General features: G+C 45.2%; 1 protein-coding gene and 1 long non-coding RNA gene across 2 annotated transcripts in view; one reads left to right on the top strand and one right to left on the bottom strand.

Moving 5' to 3' along the window:
- ncor2 (nuclear receptor corepressor 2) overlaps positions 1-16,483 on the top strand; it is a 132,604-nt gene extending 116,121 nt beyond the window's left edge. The window contains exon 47 of the transcript XR_012963876.1: positions 16,461-16,483. The gene's annotated coding sequence lies outside the window, so the exon portion shown is untranslated. The remainder of the gene's footprint in view (positions 1-16,460) is intronic.
- On the bottom strand, positions 14,446-15,830 carry LOC143003379 (uncharacterized). The gene is made up of 3 exons (XR_012963858.1): positions 15,707-15,830; positions 15,065-15,126; positions 14,446-14,814 (listed from the first exon to the last, which is right to left on the bottom strand). It is a non-coding gene; the product is annotated as an uncharacterized LOC143003379 (long non-coding RNA).
- Positions 16,484-23,558: the final 7,075 nt, after the last annotated feature.

Below are 23,558 nucleotides of genomic sequence, written 5' to 3'. Positions count from 1 at the left end.
CATAGAGACGATAACTCGCTGAATGCTCCAACTCTTAATGTTCACCTCAGCCAGCCTTGACTAGAGTCTTTGTCCTGTTGTATTTGAGAAAAAGCTCAGATTTGTTGTTTTTGCTCCCTCACAAAGCTGCTCCACCACCAGCTTCTTCTGCTTTAAGCCTTGAATATTCAGTGCTGCCAAACCGACATACATTTGTGCTTCAGGAGTGTTCAATGCAAGTACTAACTGTACACAAAGTAGGGTAGATGTATTACTTCTATACATTTATTGGTGCAATCCAGGTCAAGCTGCTATAAATTGTAATTTAATATTTGAGCACCAACGTAACAAATAGAGTTTTTCTCTCTTTCAACACAAAACAAACCTGTCTGTCTTCTGTTACTCAACGTAATGGCTTCTCCTTTTCCACCTTGTTATTCACGGTGGTGACAAATCCATTGCTGTAACAACTGAGTCATTTCCCCATTTGTTTTATTTGTAACCCGCCACAGGTTTGAACAGGTAACTTCGTCTTATTTGATATCCAAGACTCTTTTTTTTGGCCGCTTACAGCGTAACAAATACGAGCACGGCCGGCGTCCCGCACCTGCACTCCGTCTCGTTCTGTGTGTTTGTATTTTTTTCTTTATAGAATGAAAAATGGGGCTTCAGTTCTGAGGAGAGCAGCAGAGCGGTGAAGGAGCCCGGTCTGCTCCGCTGTGTGTCTCGCTACAACGGCAACTGAAAGCTTTTCTTCTCCTAATGAGACAGATAATTTCTTGGCTCCGGCTGAATGTGGGCACTCATTCTCACCGGCCACCTTGGCTTCACGCTGTTGGCATTTTATAATACCACAAACCATGGGAATTAGCTTTAACTGCATAAGCCTCTGACATTTGACTTGATTTACAAAGCATCATAGAAGTTCCTCTGTTTCTTTGCTTCTTTCTACTAAAAACCTCCATGTGTTCCCGATTAGAGTGATTGAGGGGTAAGATGTGCGTTTATCAATAATTAAATGTTTAACTTTGGATACGAGCGGGGCAGAATGAGCTTCCTCTTCTGGGTGTCGGGGGGTCATCCTGAGGGACAGCAGGAGTTTGGACCGAAAGGATGGAATGCTGAGTCAGCGTCCATATGTCCAATCAGTGCCTTATTGTGTGAGGTATTGGGTCACCCATGGTGTGTGTGTGTGTGTGTGTGTGTGTGTGTGTGTGTGTGTGTGTGTGTGTGTGTGTGTGTGTGTGTGTGTGTGTGTGTGTGCGCGTGCGTGTTGAACGTTAAGAAATTGGAGAATACGAAATATAAGGCCCTGCGAGCTTTGTGTGTAACAGGTGTGTTACATGATGACATCAACGTGTTACAAAAGTAAAGGACTACTGGCAAACGTTTGCCCAGCATCCGCCTTGGAAATGAAAGAAATTGCATTTTTTTTAAAAAACGTGTTTCTACTCTGTGTGCACAGCGGTGAAGTGGACCACCGTGATTTTTGCACTTAAAGCAATGTAAATGTTTCCAAATGAAACCTCTTAAAAGAAAATAAGAACACAAATGTCACAAAAATCCCCTTTAAAAAAAACAAAATTGATACTATATAAGTATATTCTTACGAGAGCAAATAATCATGGATCAGAAAGTCGTGACTAATTTTTATAGATGTTTTATAGAGAGCAGCCTTGTTTTGAGATTAAACACAGGGTTGCGATGGCGTGGTATTAGCTCAGGCTATAAAAGATCTACTGTATATTCGTTTATGAGGGCGGATTAACTCTGTTTTGCAAAGGGACGGCGCCTGAAATAAGCTTAGGTACGCTATGTTTACACTCCCTTCCATCCTCGGTGGGAGCTGGCACCTCCTCTCCGCTTTCTCCCCAGCTCTAAGTATTTCTTAGTGGCGCCACTGCTCCCTCCCAGGTCCAGAGTCTGCTCGCTATCCAGGCGGTGTGGACAGAGCGCATTCCAGCAACCTCCTGCTCACCCCTCCCCCCCTCCCCCTCACCCCCCCTGCTCCCGCGGAGGAGAGGAGCTCTAAACTGCTCCGCTCTGCGTTTCACAAAAGAGGAACACACAGCTTCAGTCGTTAACTTCTCCTTTTATTGGCCCGGCGTAGCCAGGAGAGAGGGGAGAAAGGTGCCATATGGAGGCTCTTTCATCGTCCATGTCCGTGCGACTGCTCGCCACATATGGTAAAGCGGTTTGAAAGCGTTTTGCGGTCAAACTGCGTAAGTGAGAAATCAAGCTGTGACTCGGTATTGGACTGAGTCACGCCTGCGTGAACCGCTGTTGATTGTGGGAATGAGTGATACAGGAACAGATTAGGTGCTCAGGGCACAATCGGAGGAACGGGTGTAGGGCCGCAGCGGAGCACCCGCTCGCCCTCCCCGCACCCTCCTGACCATCGTGCGGCCTGTTACCAGCCCCACACCCCACATTACACAAACATACATCCCAGTCTGGTCCTGTTTCGCTTCCTCTCCCTTCTCCCCACTCTCCCCCACCCCTCCGCACCTCCACCATCTCCGATGCCCTTGACTCTGCTTTGCGCCTGATGTCTGCGACGCTAATTCTCTGAGGTTAGGACAATAAACACCACGGCGATGGGCCCGGGCCCGGAGGGAGTGCCGTACTTCCTGACTGCACGGGCTGGTCTGTGGGAGAAAGGCCAGAGGATTGACAGGAGAGAGAAAAAAAGAGGGTAAGGGGAGAGAGAGAGAGAGAGCGAGAGAGAAAGACACAGATGAAGAGTAGCTGGAAAATCAAAGGACGGGAGAGAATAGGAATGTGTGCGTGAGTGAAATAGGGAGTGGAAAAACAAGAATAGCGGTAGGACAGTTGCAAAAGAATGTGAGGAATGATTTACAGACGGGTAAGAAAGGGAAAATGCCTGTGTGTGTGTGTATGTGTGTGTGTGTGTGTCTGCAGTGGTCACCTTTCCTTGCATTATAAAGTTCATGATAAACAAACAAACTCTTCTCATCTCTGTAACTCCACTGCTCTTCCTTGAGAGAGCAGCTGTTTTGATCCCGTTGCCTTGAATGGAATTAAAGTCATTTTCAGAGTTTATTCTCGTCCAAACAACTGCTCTGGATTTGGCTCACTCATCTCTCAGACTTGGACGGACTTGAGTCCTGTGTTGGCCCGCAACTGTCTTGATACTCTATATCATAACGTGTGTGTGGGCTGTGCGGTCTTCTGCTTATCTGTGGGTGAATGCAGGTCAGTAACGACGGGGACACGTGCTCTCAGTCTTAGTGGTTGCAGGCCTGACGAGAGGCTCTGTTTGGGGTTGCATGGTCTGCAGCTCTCTCTCTCTCTCCTCCTCTCTCTATCTCTTCTTCTCTGTCTTTGAGACATCTGGCTGCAAGCATCTTTAGGATTCCATCAATACCACTGCGAGGGGGGAAAACCCCACAGCTGAAAAAAGCCTCCTCAGCAGTCTGAGCCCGAGCCAGAGCGCATCGACTCCAGCAGCGTCTCAGTGGTGGAGTGGGTCTCTGAGCTGCAGATCTCAGCCTGCCAAGAGTGAGGAGTCTCTACTTTTCCAGAGGAATGAGGGGGTGGGGTGCAAGGAAGGAGATCATCCTAGTTAAAAACCAGGGGGTCATTGGTGTGTGTGTGATTGTGTATGTGTGTGTTTCAATGAATGGCAGCTAGGCTCTTCCAGCTGTTGTGCTTCATCTAGGCAATTAGCCATAATCAGCTCTCTGAGCTCTATGGGTGTTCTGAGATACTTTCACACGCTGGCACTCCACCGGATATCCCTCATCACCACATCTCCCTCTTTCTAACACACACACACACACTTTAATATACTAAATTATACCTGAACAATGAAGGTTTGGCATGTTGCATCTGCCCTTTGTTAAAATGCTGACTGTAAAAACAGTGTGTGTGTGTGTGTGTGTGTGTGTGTGTACGTGTGTGTACGTGTGTGTGTGTGTGTGTGTGTGTGTGTGTGTGTGTGTGTGTGTGTGTGTGTGTGTGTGTGTGTGTGTGTGTGTGTGTGTGTGTGTGTGTGTGTGTGTGTGTCTGCGTGTTTCCTTTGTACATGTGTGCATGCGTGTGTGTGAGAGAGCTGTGTGGTGGTTGTTTGTAGCCGGCTCTCTGTGGGCCTCTCTCTCCCAGCCCGTGGCTCTCACTCTGTTCAGGCTCCAGCATGTGCTGCACACATGTTCCCTCAGCCTTGTGAATCAGTCTTTGTACAGAGCAGCACTTCCCCTTGTTACACACACACTGACCTCGCCCCCCTTTCCACCTGACTGGAATCACCTTCACCCCTATATGTTGGACAAAGTGGCCGCCTGTACCCTTGAGAGCCTTTACACACACAAACACGCTGTGGAGACATTTGCACATGCTACACACACAGAGGTTATCCCTACTGTACCTATTCAACAACCACTCTGACTGATCCCTGAGACCAATGGTGGATTATCAGATCGTCCTCTGAGCACGCCGCACAACTTCCCCTCCCCGCAGTGTGTGAGCCCACTGGGGCCACGCAGGCTGGCAGGCGGGCAGGCGGGCAAGCGGGCAGGCAGACAGGCAGCGGAAACAGCTGCTGAGTCAAACAGAGCTGGAAATTCCTCTCCATGTTCCCACAAACAGAAATAAAATGTTATTGATACAATATGAAGATGGGATTTGCATATTGTGAAATAAACACAAACACATTCCATTGTTCTCCTAATTTAACCACAACATAAAGCAAGACTGAACTGGCCAGTGCTTTTTACTCTTACACTCTTTTATTAACCCTTTGAAATCCAGAATCATTTCTACGATTTTGCTGTGCAGTGTCAGGTCACATTTTACATTAACATGAACATTTTTGACATTAAATCTGTTGAAATTTGAAATCAGACTCTTGCACACTTTTGCACATTGCTAACTATTACACTAAACACTGATACCTTCCCCCCTATTATTGATTGAAAAGAATCCCACCTGGATTTAATAGTCCTCCACTTACAAATCCTAAATTGTTCCTATAATTAACCTAATCATTAATAATAACTTACCTCTTGCTTGTTTCTCTGCTTACATGTCTTGTCAGGGAGGTCAGAGGTCAGACTCGGCTACACAGCTGCAAACCCGGAGCTGGAAGGGTTTCCGTGTTTTTCTCAAGGGCACTTGGGCAGGACGGCCACGTGCTGACATGTTGGCATGGACCCCTGCTGCAGGGACGGCACACACAGCTGGTGATTTGTTTATTTACGTGCAACTAAAGGGAAACCTCGTGCAGAATTGTTTACTGTAGAAGTGGTTGTCATGGTTCAGCATAAACCTCCCTGTTTAGCCTGAGCTCCTCGTCTCCAACACAGCTGACTCATCCTGAACCACACTCTCACACACACACACACCTACACAAACACAATCACAGAATGCAAGGACAGTGTGCACACAGGCATATGCACGTAGGGATGCACACAAACACACACACACACACACACACATGCAGAGAGTGACCCTTGGCCTGCGTGGAGCTCAGTACATTTTTGTGGGGCACCTTGACACCTTGGCAGGATCCACGAGGAGGTTCTGGCATGGAGAGCGGTGTGTTATTCCAGCGTCTCTGCTCTTGTGAACACCGACTCCCCCATCAGAGCCACAGACCAAACACCAATGCAGCCAAGGAGTTAAGCCGCATCACAAGCAACATCAGTGGATTTTGGAAATGTAAGTGAATGGACCTATAGTGTTACTTTTCCTTCCTCGGTCCAATTCCTAGCTCACTGTAGTTCATTTTGTTAATATGTGACCAAGTAGGCGACTGCTAAAGTGCTCTTTAAATGCTACTTCACTCCAGCAGACTGATTAGCTGCCTCCATTAGCCAGTATACGGTCAAATGAGTGACTTCCCTCACACGGAGGTCGACATCTTTTGCCCTCAAATTTGAGGTTTCACACTTTTGTTTCTGTCTGACAGCCTGTATGAAGCAGAAAGTGTTTAAAGTGGAAAAACAACAGCTTGATAAAGCAATGAAGCTCTGCTAATCACAAACGGAATGAGTGCAGGTTTCTGTGGATCAATGGGTGATTTTGTATGTTTTGTATCATTTAAGAGGCAATATGACAGATTTCCATTGTCACATTTTCATTCTGGGCTCCATTTTGCATTGTTTTCTGTCCACCTTTCTCTCTTTGCGTAGCACCATTATGCACACTGAATGGCAAGAGGTCATCTAGTTGACCAATTCTTTCAAGCATGCCTACTCTTTCAGGCATGAGCTGGCAAAACCCACTTGTGACTTGTGGCATGCTGGCCAAACACTGGCTCACCGGCCGTGTCCTTTATGAGACTATTTATGCATACATGAATGATTCCAATTGTGCTACACTTGGACGTAAACATGTCACGGACGTAAGGGGCAATCAAACAGCACCTGCTCACTCCTATATTACAATATAAAATGCAACAAATATGAGAGAAATATCAAAAAAGTGTAATTTTCCCTTAAGATGTAACTGCGTGCCATGACTCTGCCCCCTTAAGTCTTAAGTGTAATCAGATAATGCAGAGGCTCGTAGGTGGAATGGGTGGCCTCCTGTACGTGGCAGCTGGCCCGGCTGTTGATTGCTGTACGTGCTGTGTGGTGTCTGGTATCTGCTGGATCAATTTATGACCCAGCAATCTAAAGCTGAGCAGCTGCTGAGTGCAGGAACACGTCAAAGTCAAATCCGGTATTTTATTTATTCAAGACGAAATGAATCTTTGTGATGATGAGTCAGGAAGATTCTGCAGCAACAAATGTCGAATCCAGAATAGAGATTATTGAGCATTTACAGCTGAAGCACACAGAGACAGTTCACTGACAGATGTGCAGATTATGAACAGAGACAGATTCACAGTAAATAAGAAACTCTCTTGTTTGTGTTATTTCATTTTTGCAGTCATCTGCAGTCAAGCAGTGCTTCTCTTTGTTTACTGCGTTTTCTGCTCCACGATGAACCTGAATAATTAATGGCAGCTTGTTGTGACATGGTTCTATAAATAGAGCTCCTTGTGCCCGCGGCTCTCTTAGAGGTCTTAGAGCGACTTTACCAATGTGGGGCACAGGACAGCTAATGTCAAACACATGTGGGGAGGAAAAGAGTTTATGGCAAAGGCAAGCGAAAATGTTTCATCTGCGTGATAATTACTCGATTCCTACTCTGCTTCTCTCCACGTTTGCCTTTGATGTCCTGCAAGCCTGCATGCACAACAAGCATAAGATTACAGGAGTGTAATAAGTTTAAAAGCCCCACACTTTACTCTTACATGTGTAATTAGGGAATCTCTCGCTTTCTTCCGCCCTGCTTCATTTCTCTCCCTCTCACTCTGTTGTACCTTCTAGTCTTTTCCTCTGTATGAGAGCGTGCAGCATGCATGCCTCTTGACACATTCGCCATTGACAGCAGCATGACTCAGATGCCAGTGGAACAGGGTGCGTCTCACAGTGCCAACTGCACATATTTTTGAAGTCAAGATTTGCAAATGTCTTTCAGAGAGCCCCCTCACTGATAAACACAAGCAGCATCTGTGGGAAGGAAGAGAACTCAGCAATGCTCTCAATTCACCAGTATTGACAACAGCTTCTTTAAATTTGTGGAGAAAATTCTAGACAAATGCCATATATTTAATCATCATATGACCAATTTTGGTTTTAAGTCTTCATTTCGTTCAGTAAACGAATGATGAAACAATGCCTGAATACAGATCCCTGAAAAACTTATTCCTACAAGAGGTTTTACAGCAAACTGTCATGTGATCATCTTCTTTCACATGGAAGATCCGTTTTTGGTTAAGAAATATAACATACATGACATTGTACATATTCTATGGTCTATCCAAGCCTGCTTTGAGTTCCTCCGAACAAGAATGATGAAGATGCAATACCGTAAGGACCTTTAGGGGCAGTAGAGCTGTGGAGACAGAAGAAAGAAGAAGAAACAACAACAACAACAGAAAACAATGGTTAAATGCTTTAAGATAGATTCAGTGGGATTGATCTCAAAGCACTTTTTTCTCTACCCGTCTCTCCAACCATACCTGCAATCCTAAACTCTGTGAATTTATCCACATACATCTACGATGGTGCTGCTGCTGCTTTTCCTGCCATGACCTCAGCAACAAAGTCTTGAAATATAGCTTTCCAAAGCTCCTCTGAAGTAAAGCATTTTTTTTTTTTTGCAGTGTAGCTTTCTTTTGTGACAAATGGCAACCAAATTCAGTGTGACTTAAAAATGTCTTTCGACTGCAGAGGTTTTACTTTCAGTACACTGTGGTACTTTGAGAGAATCCACTCCACTAAATCTCTGAATTAGACTTTTTGCTGATCCATGAATCCGCCTGATTTATTTCTCCCTCCTGTGGAGTGAAACAAAAGAATAACATCTTTGTCAAAAAATAAATTTGTACCTGCCCTCACTAAAGTAATGCTTTGTGCTCACTGACTTCATGTTCAACTGGGATGAATACAGGAGACTGAAGAGGCCTTTGACTGCTGCAGGCTGGAGTCACTGCCCCTGCACACCTCCTCCCCCTGTCCTGGCTGCTGCTCTCCATCCCCTGACCACTTCCTCTCGCCTTTGAAGCCGGCCTCCCCTCTCCGCCGCTGCCAGACAGGATACCCCACATCCTGTGAGAGACAGGAAGGAGCCCCCAGACGCAAATCTGCACTCCAGCAGCCTCCAGCGTCCCTCCAGCTCTCCTTCGCTCACACACGTCCAACTGCAAGAATGAAACTCCAGTGCAATATAGAGACACAGCGAGAAGCGTCCATTCTTATCATCCTCAAGCAAAGCGGCGCTGTCCCAAGAAGAAGCATTTACACAAATCAGATTGTGCCGAGGCTCTGGAGTTGGAGGTGCACCTCCAGCGTATGAGGATCTCAACAGCTGACACCAATTTGCCTGAGCCTCTTTTGGACGAGCTCACCCATGCTTCAGTGAACGCAGGCCAGACCTCCATCTGATGCAGAGCCAGAAGTGGTTTTGGTCGCTGCACTGATAACCACATGCAGATCAGGAATTTGGTTAGCAGTCTTTCAGCTTTCTCCAACTCGTATAAAATGCACACATTGGGGTCTTTTAAAAGGTCATCTGAGCGCGGCTGGTGGGCGACAGAGCTGCGTCGGTGTCAGAGCTGTGGGTGGGATCTCGCAGAGTTACAAGAAATTGCCTCTATTTTAGCCTCTACATTTCTGCATGAAGTTTATCAGGTCACTTGTTTTTTGAAACAGGAATGTCCTGTTTTTAATTCACATATTTCCTCTCATTCATACATCAGTGCTGCCCAGAAAGCTTCCAATTCTCCTGCCACATTGAGTCCTCAGACTGTGTTTACGTGAAGTAGCTTTTGAAGTGATAGCACTTACTAGACCACAAAGATAGAAGTTATGCTATCTGAAGTTATGCTATCTGTTGCTATCTGCTATCCCTGTTGTGCTATAATGACGGTAGCGCATTGTAAAATCAGTTTTCTTTGGATATTATTTTTCATTACAACCCCTTGCAAGTGTATGTCTACGCAACATTACATTTCCTATAGCAACTGTAAGCTACATAGAATAGCAATCCAGGGAAAATGTAAGGGTCAAATGTAATAAATAAACACTGTAACTTCATACAGAGAAGTTTTGGTCCAGTTCTGCTGATCCATAAGAGTCCATTCTACGGACCATGGACCTGGTGAGGGAATGCCAAATATCTCAGAAATGCTCCAAATTACAAAAAACAACAACAGTGACCTACTTTAAATGTAATTTTCCCCCAAATCATTAAATTTTGTAAATCTGCTTCTCATGTCACATTCCAAAGTCTGCTCTTAGTCAAAACAGGGCTTGGCTGCTTCATGCTCCGGCTTTATTTATAGGAGAATTTATTTTCAAAGTTGATACTTATTTAGATTTTACTGCTTAACTTGATATACTACAGCCACCACCCAGTGTCACAGCCACTCGCTTCAGTTGTCTGTTTAGTTCCCGATGTTGAACTGTGCCTCTTTTCCCATCCATCTGCAGTTTGAGGTCGAAAGAAAGGAGTCGACCCAAGACTTTCAGCCCCACCAGCGTTTCCTGATGCTCAACTGTCACTTGTTTTCGGGCAGGCGTGTCAGTGTGTCTGAATATTGCTTTACGGTGCCATGAAAACCGGCACACACCCAAAAAAGCGCGGCCTCCTCCCTCAAAGCAAAGAGGGGGCGAGAGAGAGAGAGAGAGGGAGAGGGAGAGAGGGAAAGGGAGACAGCAGCGGTTATGGTGTTTAACAGAATAGCTCCATAGCATGGCCGGGATGATTGTTCCCGGTCCAGCGGTGGTAATCCAACCTCTGCCAGCAGCCATCAGCCAAGCGGCCCTGTCGACTTTCAGGTGTGGGAACCGGTCGATGCCAGGCAGCGATCAAACCCAGGGCGGTAATTTCAGCCATTAAGATGCAGTGCAGAGGGCTGGGAGCTGCTGTGCAGGGAGCTGGCAGAGGGACAGATTCACACACCACTCCCTCCATTAAACAGCCAAGCTGGGGTAGAGAGAGAGAGAAAGAGAGCGCAAGAGGAGGCAGGGAGGTGGACTGATGGGGCCCGGACCAGCCAACTCAACTGTTTTCAGTCGGTGCTTTCGCGGCGTCTGGGTCAGACCACATACATTGAGGATTGGGACTTTGTTTGCCCTTATATTTTGTTTTTTTTCTTCTCTTTTCATTTGACCATATTAGCCAATATCAGCCGTGTCTGTCTGTGTGCTCCAGTCGGACATTGTCCTGCCAGCGGTGGCTCCGTGTGACTGACTCTGTGGCCCATGGCTCATAAAGTCTATGCATGGGCCCTAAAACAGCAAGCAGCTCCTGCTCCCACTGAGATATAGACAAAAATACACTGCAGTTCAACAAAGACAGAAGAGGAGAACAGACAGATGGACACAGAGCCATTATAATGTAAAGGCCTCGCTGCATAGGATCAGGTTTCAAGCATCAACACAATGCACTGGTTCATCTAATAATAACATTATGAATTAAACTTAATATAGAGAGTTTGGCTTAAAGAGCTTTTTTATATTTGAGAAAAAAATTGACAGACTTTAGAATAACCTTAATAAAATGATAAATAAAACAAGGCCTTCTAGTAGTGTTCCGTTTTAGTTAGGTTCTTCCAGGTTGCGAGCATAAACAGCTGCATTTCATGGAAAATCCATCACAGCAGCACAGAGTTCACTATGGAGCAAATCAGTGTCAGTATCAGGAGGTGCTGTGTGCTGTCTGCTGTTCCTTGTGGTGCATTTGCTTTACGTGGTGCTGTCTGCAGTCACAATGGTGTGGCGCTGTGGTGGAGCTCGCCGCTGTGTTAAATGCAGAGCTGGAGGCTGGAGCTGTTTGTGAGAAGTGACAGGAGACACCTAGTGGACTGTTTTCATACAGAGAAGTCCAATAATGCTTCATTGTGTCCAACCAAACACATTAAAGCTGCAAGGAAATGTGCTCCTCTCGTCTGTTCCTCTGCCCCTTTGAAGATTCATCACTCCTCCTGGCCCAGATGACAAAGAGAGGCGAGGGTCCAGGAGGCAGGGGGGCAGTGGAGGGGTGTTCAGTGTATCTACCAAAGCAGGGGGTCCACTCTCTCCAGCAGCCTGGCATAACACTGAGGTCGACCACAGATGAGACCCACTCACCGCGCTGACATGATGCAACGCAAACCACAATATTATCGTTTCACAATTTTTGATATGCGTCAGCGTAGAAGGCCTGTGGATGTGCGGGCATTTGGACGCGGTTAATTCCAAGTGCAGCAGTTGAGCGTGGAATAGGAAAAGGGGCACGAGGGGGGCAGCTTTAAGGAATGGGAGCGTGGAGACACACGGGGACACCTTATGCTTGAATTGGCCCATGTATTGCTGTTACTTAATCCTTCAGATCATAAATAATGATGTTTCTGCTTCACTGTGCAGCACTCCTCTCTCCCATCATCCCCCTCACTCTAATGGTTTCCATGCCGATTGTGTCTGCCGCCCTTTACTCTGTATGTGTTTTGATAAAGGTGCTGCTGGTAAATGCTCTCTTAAAAGTGAAAGCAGGCCAGCAGCAGAGCGCAGCTATAAATTATAACAGTGCAGGCCATACCATGATGACTGTGACATGACATGATTACACTGTGGCCGCATGTATGAAGGCGGTTTAGTGTCGTTTGTGAGCATGCTCATACCTACATTCAAATCTTATATATTTACATTATTTTATGTACATGTGTATGATTTGCATATAAAGATTGTGTTAAATGATTACATTCATACCCATATATACATATATACATAAATACAAATGATTATTTTGTTTCATATGCGTTTCATTGTAAATATGTGTCCATGGAGTGCAGAGACACACCCTCTGCACTCAGAGCCCCAGATGATCGGAGGCAATTAAACGGTGTCCCAGTGACAGAGGCCTGCTTGTCACTGGGCCTCGCCCCCTCGCCGCTCAGGACAGACAGAAGCTGCAGTGCCGACGTGCCAAACGGGTAAGTGGGTCAGCGCTCAGTCGCACAGCGGCTGTAACGCATACATCACACGTGCGCACCTGAACAAACATACGGAGGGAGGGAACGCGGCGTAAAGATTGAATGGCGTCACCTTCCCAACGTGGATTTATACTTGCACAGACGGCCACAAAACATTTCTGTTTCTCCTTCAGTGTCGGGTTCTGGGTGCACATTTCACATGCTGACATCTTATAGGCTATTATGATTTACTTATGAAATCTATGACTGTTTTGCTATATGTGTAAGTTATACATTTTAGAATTCATTGGTGTTGAACTTTGTGCAGTCTGCGGTATTCTCTGTCGTCTTTGTCTGAATTAGAGACACGTGTCTCTGCAGCGACAAAGACCGCAGAGGCCATATATTTTACAAGCTTATTTGCATTCAAAAGTTTATGTTCTCAGCTATGGCGCTTTACAGTTCAGAGCCTATAGCCTTCTGTGACTCAGCAATCTAATGACTAGTACAGATGATTGCAGACAAGCCTGTGCCAAAGCCTGTGTGGTTCAGAGAGTGTGTGTGTGTGTGTGTGTGTGTGTGTGTGTGTGTGTGTGTGTGTGTGTGTGTGTGTGTGTGTGTGTGTTTAGGCATGTCTGGAAAGAGCAGGGTGTTATTTAAGTCAAAGGTCACTGCGTCCACAGATGCAGAATTTTTTTCAGTGCAGGAGGCAACTATTACACCCAAACTGAGAAGGAACACATGCCATCATGTGCACTGCTAATCCACTGCCATTCCTGGACAGAGAAGAAGAAGAAGAAGAAGAAGAAGAGGAGGAGGAGGAGGGAGAAGTGATTATAACAGTGAAATAAAAGCACCAAGTAACTCCTGTGCACAATTCAAAATGTCCTCAATCTAAATTCACTCTACAAATCTGACTTTATGCAGCGTAAAGTGTCACCAGTGTGCTCAGTGTTTCTCTCTTTGCTCGTTTGTGTGATGACGAATGGACAAATGCCAGACACGCAGAAGAAAACATAACAAATGATGAGGACCAGCGGGTGTCAGTGTGGAGTCTGCAGGGTCTGGAGAGGATCACAGCGCAGGTAAAGGTCACATTCTTATCTGGGGTCAGGCAGCATCTCTCAGCATTGGCCTCGGTAAAGGACCGGTGGATGTAAACAATCTGCATGGCAGGCAGGATGAAGGTGAACTTCACTCAATCTGGACAATATTATTGTTCTCTCCAGAGCCAAGCAGGAGACATAGAGAAGAAATCAAAATGTATTAATCCTTCACACAAGATAATTTATTTTTTGCCACAATTCCAACGATTTGTTCAATTACTGGCAAGCTTTCTTCTTCATCTTCATCTTCTTCTTCCGTTTTCTCTTGGCCTGTGCCTGAGATTATGATGATTAAGATGGAAAAGATTGGGTCTGATGTTGGTACGGGTTTGATTTGTGAGGAGCTTTTAACGACGTAATCAGTTAATCAAAATGAGGGAATGATCGGAAAATGTGATTGAATTAAATATTTTGTGTATATGCATTATAAATCATAGAATGTTTTCCCTCCTCTATATCTTGCATTTAGAGAGGAGAACATGGTAGAAAGCTTAAATCAAGTCTATGTATGTATACGCCAGCGTCTCAAGCGGCTCTGTTTATTGGGATTTAACAACATTACTTCAGCGTATAAACGTTTTTAAAAGTTTTTCTGACATGTTTTCCGTCTTTTTGACCTCAAATATCAAAAGCTGGCCCCACGTCACAGCAGGGGGCCCTCGTGTGTGTGACCTCAAGTAAACAACTCCTTCACTCTTTTAGCTTATGAATTGCTGCTGTAAACTTTAACAGCTGCCTGGTCGCTCATTTACACTCATTTACATATACGGAATGTCCCGGACAGCTCGCTTGTGATGAATCCACGCGGTCCTATGAAACATTCCTCAGACGTGTGAATTCATGGGCGACTTGTAAAGAGAACCCTCCATAAGTCGGTTTATTAAATATGTTTAGAACTGCGGGTTGGTTTTGTCTGCTTTCATTTCAGAAACAGAGATCAGGAGAGATGGAGCACCTATGAATACAACTGATCCCCACATAACAGGAGATCCACCATCCAAATTGCACACCAAGAACCGTAGCAATTGAACGCTTCCTCGAACTGAAACACATGGTGAGCGCCTCTGTTTCGGGTGGTTGGAGCTCAATCCCTGCTTTTAAAGGCTGACAGTTCCATAATGTTCCCTGTAATCCTCTGAGTAAGCAGAAAAAAAGCCTCAATTAAGTCTGGCTCACCTGTCCAAACAGCTGCTGAACAAGCAGCCGTGGTGCTGGATTGTGGGGTAGAAGGTAAATATCGCCACTCTGGGATGTTGGCTGTACCTGAAAGAAAACCAGAAGCGGCACCCTTTCAATCCTAGATCCGCTCATTACAGTTAGAAACCTGCCATACAGTACACATACATCTAAATATACCGTGTGTGCCAGCTGTGCACACAAATCACATCACCCTCAAATCTGAACAGTTTGGCATAAAGGACCCTCTGTAAGGTCCCAAATCTGGAAATGTCCTGTTGTGTGAGAACATTGTGTGTAGGCTGAGTGGAGACGCTGTCGTCCCTGTCCACTTTACCTGCAGTAATGATCAGCTTGTCTGCAGCAGATGTCAGGGGAGACAGAGGCACTGTGGGAAACCTGTGTGAGGGGAAATTCACCATTTCAAATCTGTGACAAAGTGCTAAACTGGTAGAAAACTAAAATCTGAATTCAGTTATTTTATGTGAGCTAATTCAAAGGATATTAACGCTTTTCCACATCTATATGTCTAAAAGCCTTCGTTTGATCCCTTTTATTTGCTTGGATTTTTATTTTTCCTCCGCTGTAATTGCATAGCCGGGTTGCCTTTGTGCAGAACCCAAATCTGTCAACTGCTGCGGCCCCTTTTTCAAGTTTTATGGCCCCATTGTGTTAAACCAACACTTTTATTCTCTCTTATTGTGAGACACGCGCGTTTTCATCATTTATCTATGTCCACATGCAACAACAGTAAAGCAGGACATAAACACAGGAATAAAAGCTTAATAAACTCCTTTGACAACTGTCATCACACACTGCTTTACGCATCACACAGCACAAATGTTCAGCTCATTGTGACTGTACATAGTCGCATTTTCTCCATATGTTGAAGATTGCCAATAATTGCTGTAATTGAAAAGTCTTTAGTCGCTCGTTTAACCCTCTTTTCGGATAATCCCAGGAATTTTAAACCACTTACGTCTCGGCTGGCTGCTCACATGTCCCAGGCTGCTGTATTAGAAAGACGCGCAATCTGCGTCTATAGATGGTTTTCGAGAGAGGCCGGTACTCAAAAGCTTCCCCCAGGCTGTAGTCGACAATGCAGCAGCTGGAGAAAAGGAAGAAAAGATAAATAGCACTAAATTAGAATTCTTTAAAGTTATAGTTAGGAGTTTTACACATGCATGCTTGTAATTTGCTGCATCTTGCAAGTTCAATAGATCCTCAAAGTTTGAACAATTAGCTTCTTCCCTGTTGCAAGAACGCACGCCACCGGGAGTGTGTTGCTCCGAAAAGTGGATAGAACACCAGAGAGAATGTTTACCGTAGATCTTAACTTTCCCCCGGGTTTGAACAGAACAGCTTTTTGTTGTCTGAACTGCGCTCCGGTGCCATATTCATTCACAAGATGCAACAAATCTGATCAAATATGCAGTGCTGTGGTACTTGAGGACCGGGACTGGCAACCCTCTGTAGTCTGCTTCCTGTTAGCCTGCATTCCTTTGTGGTGTGTGGGTATGAAAATATTGGAACACGCAACTTATCAGCTATCAGAACGGTCCGAATCAATAATTTCTCTCAAAGTTTAACCGTGATATCCTGCATACCGGAGCTCTGTGCGGTTTCGCTTCCTGCAAAGCGGCCTTGTACTTTACACCTCCCCTCCGCCCCCCCCTCCTGCTGTGGCGAGGCCGTGTGGTTTCTGTTTATTTACGTATGAAACACACGCACAGACACACACACACGTACACACAGGACTGAATCAGAGAGTCGGACCCACTCTGAGCCCACCGGCAGGAGAACCAACTGGGCCACAGAATCCCTCCATTATACGTCCGCTTTATTTTTAGCCAGCGTGCTTCACTCCAACAAAGAAGTAATTCAAGTTCATCCAGAACCAAACTTTCCTCTGCCAAGTCGTAGAAACGAATCAGATGTTGGCAGTTCGCAGGAACAAAAGAAAGGAGTAAGGACGTAAAATCTTGTTGATGATTAATTAACAAGTAGCTCCTTGATAACGCTGACCAGGAACTCACAGTCTGTTAGACACTATGGACATAAACCAGCGTGGAATGCAGAAATCTTGACTGTTTTACTCCTGCAAACACAAAAAAAACACTCATTCAAATGTACAGAAGAAGAATGAATGAATGGTGAGTTCACTGATAATTGAATTATTACACTCTATTATAGACTCTATTCACATGCATTGATTCTCCTGGTCTCTCTCTCTCTCTAGTGCTCTAGCTCTCCCCCTCTCTCTCTCTCTCTCTCTGACTCATCTTGGACTTTTGATGTGTGCTTTAATTGTACATATACAACCAAACAGGAGCCTTGGGGGAACATTTCACCACCCTAATGGAACGTGTCACTCTGGGAATGTTGACATGATGTTTCTGGGAACTGACAGTCTTCTTTTCTTTTTTCATTTTTGGTTTGTATACAACAGCATTGCATTCCCCCTGTGCATTGTGGGATATATGTAGGCAGAAACACACATGGCGGTTTGTTCATTGTCAGCGGAGGGTTTGCTCCTTCGTAAAGCGCGAGCCGAGCTGAAAGGAAACACGGCGTTGCAGCTCGGCGGGTACGACAACATCAGAACATTCTTCAGTGGCATTAGAAAATATTTGGAGAGGAGGAGGAGGAGGAGGAAGAGGAGGAGGAGGAGGAGCAGAGAAACCCAAGACACAAACACGAGGAGCTGGAGAGCTAACAGGCACACAGGACAACCTGCCAACAGGAGCTGTGGCTGCCAGGAATGTGCATTCACACACACACACACATTTCTGCTGCCCTCTCTCGCCCTCCCAGTCATCCTTCTGTCTCTCTCTGTCCGTCTGTCCCTCCCCCTGTCTCACCTGAAGCTCTGTAGAATAATTTTTGACATTGTTGAAGGTCAGAATGTTTTCTTATTTTTTGATCTAATTCATTCGTTTTCAAGCTGCTAAAACTTTTACAAAACTGTGAACAAAATCAAATGTCATTTTTTTAGTATGAAGAGTCTAACTTGAAAAAGTCTCAATGAAGTCATACAAAGTAAACTCTGCTGGCAGGTGGATGAAATCAGCAGCTGCTGGAGGCGTCTAAAGTATCAAAGATGGGCGCTGAGTGCGTCTGAAGTCTCATTTCCAGCCTGACCTCGCTGCCTCTCTGGTGACTAATTAGCATTTTGGGAGCAGAGGCCTCGACGGCAGCTTGTTGTTGCTCCTGCCCGCTTCACTTGGCCATGACGTCTCGCCAGCTGTCCCGGGCCGAAGGCGCAAGCGGCCCGCTCGGCTTACACGACCTCCATTCTTGACGCTGTCACGATGTCACATTTGCGTCGTTTATTTCACGCGCGTCACGCTCGTCAGGAGGATTTCCGTCACCGTGCGCGCCACAGCTTCGGCCCCTGCAGCCCACAGCTGCACGCCGGTGTGTGTAGACTAGTGTCCACAGTTTGTGTGTATGTGTGTGCGTGCGTGTGTGTGTGCGTATGTGCGTGTGTGTGTGTCAGCACGACCTCTCCCTCTTCACTATCAGTGTCACCATGGCAAATTGTAGTGCTGCATTAATTACAAGTGATGATCAAAGTGACCTTCTGTCTTGGAGTTTTTGCAGGCACAGGGATGCTCATTACTCACACACTGTCAATTGTGGGGTTTTATTGCTATTTCCCCCCTGTTTTTCATAGTTTAGTATAGGAGGGAGTATTGATGTGTAAAGTAAAACAAATCTGTAGGTCACGAACTACACTGAACGCTTCATTTTTGCTTCATCCTTACATCCTTTCCTTCCATAACATATTGACGTTATTGCGATGTTTGATGGCTGTTGGATTGACACGCTGTAAACCACCACACATGATTGACAGTTGATGACATGGCAGTTTCAGCAAATACAAAAAGTGAAAACACGAAAATCTGGATAATATGTCTTTAAATGAATCCTAGCACTTGTAAGCAATCATTAACAACAGAGTGTTTGATTCATTAGGAGCTCTGAACATCCAGGAGCCAAACCCAAACAGGCAGGGGAGTGATTTATGTCACAGCCTGTATATCAATGGTAATTACTCCAGGAGGGGGAGAAGAAATGTATGAAATTACAATCTATATGGAATTAAGGCACGTCTCATCAGATTGTAAATCACAGTAGTGTAATTATTCCTCAAGCACAGAACAGTCTGTCTATGTTATTCGAGGAAAACCATATATTTTGCCAAAGCAGCTGCTACCTACACATCTAATTCAAACTGTTGATTGTTAAGGTTCTTTTTTATTTGATTAATATAAACTGTAAGTGTTTCTGGCATGGTGTCACTCACAGTAATGAGTCCGGGTGAGTGGCAGATAAAGGCTCTTTTCATAGCGGCGGAGTTGGGCTGCTGTGGTGTTGCGAGGCAGAGTCGTGCCCTGCCTGAGTGAAAATGCAGCATGGAAAGAATTTCCTGAAATGAAACTCAATCTTATTTGCCACTAAACAGCAGAATCTGCACTGGAGGAATCATCAGCAGAAGTCTCGGCTCAGAAAGGGCTCGTTAAAGCTTGTTTTAAATATTGTACAATAGTGGCCAGACAATCAAAATCAGACTGCCGCGGCTTCACAAAAGGGAAAGGTCTGTGGCTGGAACAATAACAACATTATATGTCGTTCAGAAACACGCAAATTCTTGGTTAAAGATTTTCCCCTGTACAATTATTCAGTTCTTTCCATCTGATGTTTGTTCAAACTGCTCCGGGCCCCTGTTTGTCGTGGACGAGGACCGGCAGCCAAGGACGATAGCGCTTTTACTGAAGACGGCGTGGTAGCGGAGGCCGTAATCCTGGGCTTTCCTGTCCCGACCGGTCTCGCAGAGCCCCGTCGGTGTTGGGTTTCCATCCAAACAGCTGGGCGAGGGTGTTTTGTGGTCCTCTTCATTCGTCTTTGAAAGAGGATAGCGAGAGCCGAGTTTCTCCGTGAGGCCCCGAGGACCCCGGCACCGCAGCCGTGTCCGTGAGTTGCGGTCTCTGTGCTGCAGACCCAAAAGACAACAGGGAGCAGCTGGGACACTCGACTGGACGCTGGCAACAGGTGAACAAAGCGTCACTGTGAGCGCGCAGATCTGGAAAGTAACTCGGGAGGTCATGAACCCATGTGGGAACTCGGGGATGCTGCCAATGTGGGCGAAACATGTGTGAGTCCAACAGAGGGAAGAAACAGAAAGACTTGTTTGCAGGCGGCGGGAGGGGGGACATGTCAGCTCCCCTGCTGGGACAGCCACAAGGATAGATGCTGCTTTGCACTTACGCCACAGAGGAAGTGGACGGCTTTAGGAAGGGCCTTGACAGTGTGTTGATTGGGCCTTTTCGTCAATCTCGCTGATGTACCGTCTCTCTATGTGGGAAGGCTTCAGGGCAGAAATGGTTTCCTCGTATTTAGCCTGGCCACACAGATGGTGGAAAATAGCTGGATCGGGTTTTGCTTGGCCGTACCGCTCTGTTTTATTTGGAGGCCTGCGCTAAAGGATGAGTAGCCCAGCTTGACTGGAGCGAGCCCAAAGACCTTTGGAGATCACACAGGCACTAAAATCCATATGTGAGATGTATAAACAGCAGCCTGTGTTTATTTACAGCATGTGATCCTTCTTGCTCGCTCACTCCATACTGTGGAGAGGAGCTGAGGCCAAACTTTACATGTGTGCGGTAAAGTAAAGCACCAAACCATAAAGTCAAGCATGTTTGATAAGCAGAACTATCCGTCTTTGGCAATTAGGGACCAACTAAAGAGCCTAAACAGGCCCCAGGCCCCACTCAATGCACAGTGCAGACATATTATGAACACATGATGCTCTCTGTGAAGATGGCTATGCTGTCCCGTTTGGAGCAGCACTATTCATTTTAATGTAAATATTTCATTAAAGTGAGGCTCCCATGATGTTGACAGAAGGCTTTTGAGTCCGCTCTATGCGAGGGAGGCGACCCCCTATGACATCACAAGAGCTCCTTTGTGTCGCTACTAAAACGTACAACTCCAAAGCACCAACGAGCCACTAGAGCTTCTTCCTCAGGTCAACCCTCCAACTGTCCAGGAGTGGCTTTCACAAACCGCCAGATCCAACAGGAGGTAACCGTCTTGATGTCATACAGGTCACTGACTGAACACAATGCCTTTAAAGTCTAAAAGCCTTCAGAGGGTGTTTTTGGCGCCGCCCCTAACCCAATACACTGAACTTGCTGTGTAAAATCATTGAAGTCTCCCTTTTATCCTATTTTAAAAAGAAATCTAACAATATTAATTTTGATTCAGTGGAGAAATAGTCACGGGTTACTATTGTAACTTGATTCTTTGTGGATATTAAGAAATGAACAGATCCAGAATCAGATAGCAGTTCTGCCTTTCAGCCCTGTAGCTCCCATTGATTGAGATGTACAGTGTGAGGTATGTGAATGTGTATGTGTGTGTTAGTGGGTGCCTGCTGGTCCGCTGGTGTTTTCTCACCTTGTGCGGCACAAGCATGAGCGTTTAATGATGTGTGCTTTATTCGAAGGCTCCTGTAGTTTGCAGGGTAAAATCGCCTGCAGAGGAAAAAAGCTTAATTCTTGTATTCTCAGTGCGATTCTAAAGACGCAGAGTTATGCAGCTCGACAGTGTTTCACTAAAGTCTAAAGTCGTTATCACATGTTTTACTTTTACTGCAGAATCATTGTATTGCACTCATGTACATATTGTCCTTTTTTGGTTGATTTTAGTCATTAAATTTGTGATGTATATTTTGTTGAATCAGTTGTTTTGCAGAATTGAAACCTTTAATGAAACTTTGACCCTCCTGCCTGCTCCACTGCAGCTTTTCAGCTGGAAAACAGAAGATTCCTTTAATGAAAAATTAAATATCAAAGTGACTTTAAACTGCTTGAAGCTTTAAGCTGGTGTTTCCATAACCTTCTCTTGAGGTGAGGTTACGTGAGGTTTAGTTAGTCTTGCATACACGTGTTTTGGCAGCGTTTAGATTAAGCATGCCAACCTCCCGTGCATTCAATGTCACAGTGATTCTCTCTGCGTTTGAACACCCGGTGCTTCTAAGCTCTCATCTCTGGATACCATAGCAGTGGTTTGGGAGTGGATAAACGTGGGCACATGAAACACAAACGTCAGCAGAATTATTGTCCTTATTATTGTGACTAGACACAAGGATACAATATTTCTATTGAAAACAGCGAAAAACCTACAGCCCGGCTCTCGTTTCGTTTCGTTTCTATGGAAAAACAGAGATTCTTTGAGCTGTATCTCTGAGCAGCGATTATGGTGGCGCAGCGTTGATGTCTGAGGTGGTCGAAATAGGAGCCTGGAGGATTTTATGGCTGCTCTCAATCCAGGAAAGGCATGTCTGCTTCTGCTTCTCTCTTGGTGCTGGACCAACTTTATGATAATGTGAAAGGAGCGCGTCCACCACAAACAAAGAGTTTGCACATTACCTTTCCACACAAGTTAGCCTTTGTTCAGGCCACTGTTTGAGGCTACACAGAAGTGAATGACACACTCTATATCTCTATGCCTGAATACTTAGAGCACAACCACCCAGAAACACGAGAAGGAGCTATGACAGATACCACGACACCCAGCCAGAGAGGAGAGAGGAGGTGTAGAACTGCCAACATGATGTTTCTGAGTATTGACATGTATAGAAAATGCCCGTGGAGGACAAATACAGCACTAATATGCATATTCATGATTAAATATTGCGCTTAAAAACCTTAGACGCATAACAATCCTACAATAAATATTGTACATTGAAACCAATATGAATAATTTAATTGTACAGAAATGATACTGATATCTTCACCAAGAGAGAAAGGATTGGAAAGGATTTGTTCAATGTATGTATTTGCGACAACACACTGAGCATTTACAATACAAGCATTTGTTGGCCACACACCAGATTTCAGAGGTCACAGGTCCTGCAAGGTTTAATGAAGTGACTCAAACTCAAACTATGTACACAAGAGCCATTTCCTGTGTAGAATGAATGCACAGTTTTATACGATAGGACGGAGAAGACATCCTAGGACCAAACTCTCTACCAGTTTTGGACTTGACATCTCACCTCTTCACATTGAGCTCATATAGCTTCAATAACAAACTAGCAGCTGGTCTTGGTCTTGATCTGATCTTGATTTTGATCACCTATCGATTAAGATAAACGATAACAATACATTTGTAAGACTTAAATTCTTAAAATACTAAATATGACGATACAAAGACAACCAAAATGTACAAAACCTGAATGAATACAGACATTTAAAGATCCTGTCTGCAAAACGTTAACGCTCAGCAAGTTCTCAATACATCCAACATATGATATTTGCCTAAATCAGTCTGCAATTAGCCAATATCCAACAATAACAAGTCGAGCCAATAACAGATACAGTAGTTGTGTTTGGGCTCTGATTTGGTAATCATCGCACCGTGACTTCATTCAAACTCGGCTCACGTTTTGTGTGCGGTTTGTGAAATGTAAAGAGAATGGTCTTTGTCTGACGCATGCACTTGCTTCCCTTAAAATATTGCTCTTGTTTCACCTCCAAACTAATATTTTGTTTGGCAAAAAAAGAGCTACAAGTCGACTCTCACACTGAATAACCTACACTCCCAAACCTTCCAGTAATTGCTTTTCTTTGATCCGTCTGTTGAGCACTCGTGTTCATTTCAGCTGAGTTATGCGTCTTATCATAGCGCGTCTTGTACCAGTGTGTGTGTGTGTGTGTGTGTGTGTGTGTGTGTGTGTGTGTGTGTACAGACTCATTTTACCGTGGCACAGCTTTTCCCCGCTGCGGCCTGACTGTGCGGGCACCTTGAGTTACAGCCACTTC

Source organism: Genypterus blacodes, unplaced genomic scaffold (assembly GCF_046128005.1).
Source record: "Genypterus blacodes isolate CSIRO-AG114 ecotype Tasmania unplaced genomic scaffold, CSIRO-AGI_Gbla_v1 ptg000061l_1, whole genome shotgun sequence".
Lineage (NCBI taxonomy): Eukaryota > Metazoa > Chordata > Actinopteri > Ophidiiformes > Ophidiidae > Genypterus > Genypterus blacodes.
Note: the sequence above shows the minus strand (reverse complement) of the source record. Positions and strands in the feature narration are given on the sequence as shown.